The 4,567-nt window shown below is 43.2% G+C and overlaps 1 pseudogene; it reads left to right on the top strand.

Moving 5' to 3' along the window:
* The first annotated feature begins 282 nt into the window (after positions 1-282).
* On the top strand, positions 283-1,063 carry LOC149128839 (glutathione S-transferase 3, mitochondrial pseudogene; annotated as a pseudogene).
* Positions 1,064-4,567: the final 3,504 nt, after the last annotated feature.

The following is a 4,567-nucleotide window of genomic DNA, read 5'->3' as shown; positions in this document are numbered from 1 at the left end:
GGTTCACTCCCCAGATGGCCCCAAGGCTGGAGCTGGGCCTATCCAAAGCCAGGAGCTTCTTCAGGGTCTCCCACACAGGTGTGGGGGCCTAAGGACTTGGGCCATCATCTACTGCTTTCCCAGGCTATAGCAGAGAGCTGGATTGGAAGTAGAGCAGCCAGGTACTCATATGGGATGCCTGCACTGCAGGCGGCGGCTTTATCCAAATGCCACAGCGCCGGCCCCTGTGTATTTACTTTTAAAAATGATTCTTGAGATTTGCAAAGGTGATCCAAGGCCAACATGGCTGTCCTCTGTGGGGAATACAGTTTCGTGCTTCTGACGGGTGCTGCCAGCTTTGTAATAGTGCTTTACTTAGCCATCCATCAATGTCAGTAAGGCCTGCAAGAAGTACAAAGTATAGTAGTCCGTTATGTACAGCACGGACCCCGAAAATGGGTACCTCTTCAACTGCAATCAGCTCACCAGAACATGTTAGAAGTGTACCTTCCCTTCTTGTTTTTTTTCTGGTTGTTGAAGGTGTTTATCACCATGGGTAGTTCTGGCTTCGGCTGGGTCTGGATGGTTCGGTGGGTCCTTTACACTTCATGGCTATTACTTGGGAGATCTCAGCAAGTGCTATGGAGGAGCCGTGTCCTCACTGGCCCTCGTCCTTTTGATGGGCACCACTGTGTGCTCTGCTTTCCAGCATTTTTTTTTATTTGACAGATAGAGTTAGTGAGAAAGAGAGAGATAGAAAGGTCTTCCTTCAGTTGGTTCGCCCCCCAAATAGCTGCTATAGTCGGCTATAGCCAGCTATGCTGATCTGAAGCCAGGAGCCAGGTGCTCTCCTGGTCTCCCATGCAAGTGCAGGCATCCAAGCACTTGGGCCATCCTCCACTGCCTTCCCGGGCCACAGCAGAGAGCTGGACTGGAAGAGGGGCAACCGGGACTAGAATCCGGCGCCCATATGGGAAGCTGGTGCCGCAGGCGGAGGATTAACCTAGTGAGCCACGGCGCCTGCCCCCCTCATTTTGGCTGGATTAAACCCAAGTTGGGCAGTGGGTCCGAGTCCTGCCTTTAAAGAATTATAGGGGTCTGAAAAACTCATTCATTTTGAATGATTTACTTTTATTTGCAGTTACCAATTTTTTTCTCCTGAATGTAATAAAAACTTGTCTGAAATCAGCCTCCTACCTACAAAAAGAAAAAAAGCTTCTTGGAAGCAATCTGAAATTAAAATATTACTATGATAGTTGGTACATGAACTTACAGATGAAAAGAGGAAACTCTAAGCTACAATCTGGGCAAGAAGAATTTATATATATGTGTGTATGTGTATATATATATACATATATACACAAAGTACAAATAATATGTCCTGAACAAATTAGATATCAAGAATTGTGCTTTTTTGGAGACAAGAACTTCTAGCCCTGAAAAACTGGGTGTGACACCATGTGGTAGACTGTTTCTAAGTGACATGGTAAGATAGCAGAAAGCAACAGAAACATTTAGTGCAGCTTAGAAGGAGGCTCTGCAAGGTGTTAGGGAGGATATGGTCTCTGAGCTCAATCTTGAAGGACAATATAAAGGGAGAAAGACATTCCAAGTTCAATAATATGCCATGAACAAAGGCATGCAGTTACTGAAGAGCTGTGGTCTCTCCTAGGATTTCTAATTACAGTAGACCTTGTTGCAGCCAAAAGCAACTTGAAAAATATGTTTGAATTCTGAGCTAAAAGGATGTTATTTTGTAATTAACTAGACTTTGTTGGTTAATTCTAGAGGGAATCCTAATTGAGAATCCATTTAACTGACTAGCACTTAAGAGGTTGGAATATAGTACAGCAATGACAGCATTCAGATCAGTGCTCCTAGCAGGAACATGCAATTATTAATGTGAAATATATTGAAATGGATTTTTTTTAATTCTAGGAAAAATCATAGCCACAGAAAGCTGGTCATAATATATAAAGGTGATTTTTTTATTGTTACCATCTATCTGTACCACAGCAGTGTACCAGTAACCAACCCTACAGATACATGAAATACACATGTTAGGAGTATATCTGAGGTTGCAGGTACACTTACAGAATGTATATTTCATGCAAAGTTTTCTAAGAATTACAATATTTGTTTTCTCAGGATTTTTTTCTGTCTTGTTTTATTTCCATTATTTTTTTTTATTTTTTATTTTTATTTTTTTTTGACAGGCAGAGTGGATAGTGAGAGAGAGAGAGAGACAGAGAGAAAGGTCTTCCTTTTGCCGTTGGTTCACCCTCCAATGGCCGCCGCGGCCGGCGCGCTGTGGCCGGCGCACCGCGCTGATCCGATGGCAGGAGCCAGGAGCCAGGTGCTTTTCCTGGTCTCCCCATGGGGTGCAGGGCCCAAGCACCTGGGCCATCCTCCACTGCACTCCCTGGCCACAGCAGAGGGCTGGCCTGGAAGAGGGGCAACCGGGACAGAATCCGGCGCCCCGACCGGGACTAGAACCCGGTGTGCCGGCGCCGCTAGGCGAAGGATTAGCCTAGTGAGCCACGGCGCCGGCCCTTGTTTTATTTCCGTTAGCTAGTTTTACTCTAATGCTGGAGATACTGGTTAATTTGAGAACATACAACCAATAATAGTTTATGCAAACTTTCTAAACTACTCACTCTGACATAGCCACGTGAGGCACCTGTGAGTATTAAACTTCTATACTCTTCTATATTACATTCATTTCTTATTCTTTTCACAATGATTATTCAACTTTCCTTTTATATTCCATGCTACACTACATCCTCCCAGGCAAAAGGAACCATATCCGTCACTGCTCTATCCTTATGGCTAACCTGATCCTGGCCCATCATAGATACTCGAATGTTTGTACAGCTAATGAATGGCTGCAGCTGCGCTCTCTATAACTGCATGGGAACATATACCAATATATTGGAGAAAATTCTAAGTACAAAATACACTACCCCCAACTTACTTTGCCTCTCTCAAGGCTGACTTATAAAAACAGCTTTTATTGTTCTGCCACCTGCCTCACTAGCTTTCCTCTTTCCATTTTTCGATTGCCACTTTTAAAAAAATTTCACCATCAGAATCATTGCCTCCTTCTCTGCTTTTCTGGTTGAAATGGACATCATTTGGCCTCCTTATTCTCTGCCTGTCCTATCATGGTCTTCTCTGCTCTTCACACCAATAAGGTGAATGAGTATATATCACAGAGTGTAAGAACTACAGTTGTGCCAGTGCCTCACTGACACTCTCTGCACCAACACACACACACACACACACACACACACACACACATAGGCACACAGGTATTTTAGGAAGTTTGAGAAGGATGGAACTAAAAGGTAAGTTTATGTCGTGTAAAAATTAAAATACATGAGTATGATGGGTTTTCATAAGTTTCATGGAAATAGGGGCCGGGGCTTTGGCATAGTGGATAACACTGCCACCTGCAGTGCCGGCATCCCATTGGGCACCAGTTTGAGACCCGGCTGCTCCATTTCCGATCCAGCTCTCTGCTATGGCCTGGGAAAGCAGTAGAAGATGATCCAAGTGCTCCTGGCTCCTGGCTTCAGATCAGCTCAGCTCAGCTCAGCTCCGGCCTTTGTGGCCATCCAGGAAGTGAATCAGCATGTGAAAGACCTCTCACTCTCTCTCTCTTTCTCTCTCTCTCTCTCTGCCTCTGACTCTCTGTAACTCTGCCTTTCAAATAAATAAGTAAATCTTTTTTTAAAAAACTTTCAAAAAAAATCATGGAAATATATATTATGGAAAAACTGCATGATTTTGAAAATCTTTTTGCACAAAAGCAGTCATTTTAACTCCCTCTTCCATGAGCTGTTTGAAATATCTGCCCTCCAAATCTCACTCAAAATGTTTCACATTGCCCAAGGTAATATGGAACTAGGAAGTGAAGGGAGTTCTAAGAAACATGTTTGCATTTCAGCTATGTTAACACAACACAAATTCATCACAGCATCCCATTTGTCAAAAACACTGCGTGTTTCCAAAATCCCTGTTTATCTACAGGAGCCTTGCTGAAAACCACTACTTCAATTTGTAATAACCTGCTCCTTGATGCAGTAGCCTCTTCGCTGGTTTTCTTTGATCTAGTAAACCTCACATCCATGAATCCATACCCCATAGCACTACCACACTACCAAAAAAAAAAAAAATCTGACCTCATCACTCAACTCGCACATAAATCCATATCAGCCACAAAATTAAGTCTGAGTGTTTCAGCCTCATAGAAAAGCCTTTAAAAACTGGGTCTCCACCTTCCTCTTTAAGCCTCAAGTCCATTATTCTCCTGGTCCAGAACTTCAGCATTTCTGGAATATGTACAGTCTCTACTTCACCAATCACATAAACAAATGAATTTCCTCATGCTTCTTCAGTCTCACCAATTCTCCACCTCATCTGATCCCTTTCACAGCCTGGCTAAATATTTCTTATCCACTTTAGATGCAATTTACTTGGAAAACCTTCCACTTATCTCCATCTGTTCTTCCCCATAAGCTGGCTTAACTTTCCCTCATTTGAGCTCTGATTGCAACCACATGTTGGGCATTTCACTTTCATAGCA

The sequence above is a fragment of the Oryctolagus cuniculus genome, chromosome 1 (assembly GCF_051225735.1).
Source record: "Oryctolagus cuniculus isolate XC-2025 breed Fujian yellow rabbit chromosome 1, ASM5122573v1, whole genome shotgun sequence".
Lineage (NCBI taxonomy): Eukaryota > Metazoa > Chordata > Mammalia > Lagomorpha > Leporidae > Oryctolagus > Oryctolagus cuniculus.
This window is presented reverse-complemented; position numbering and strand designations above follow the sequence as displayed.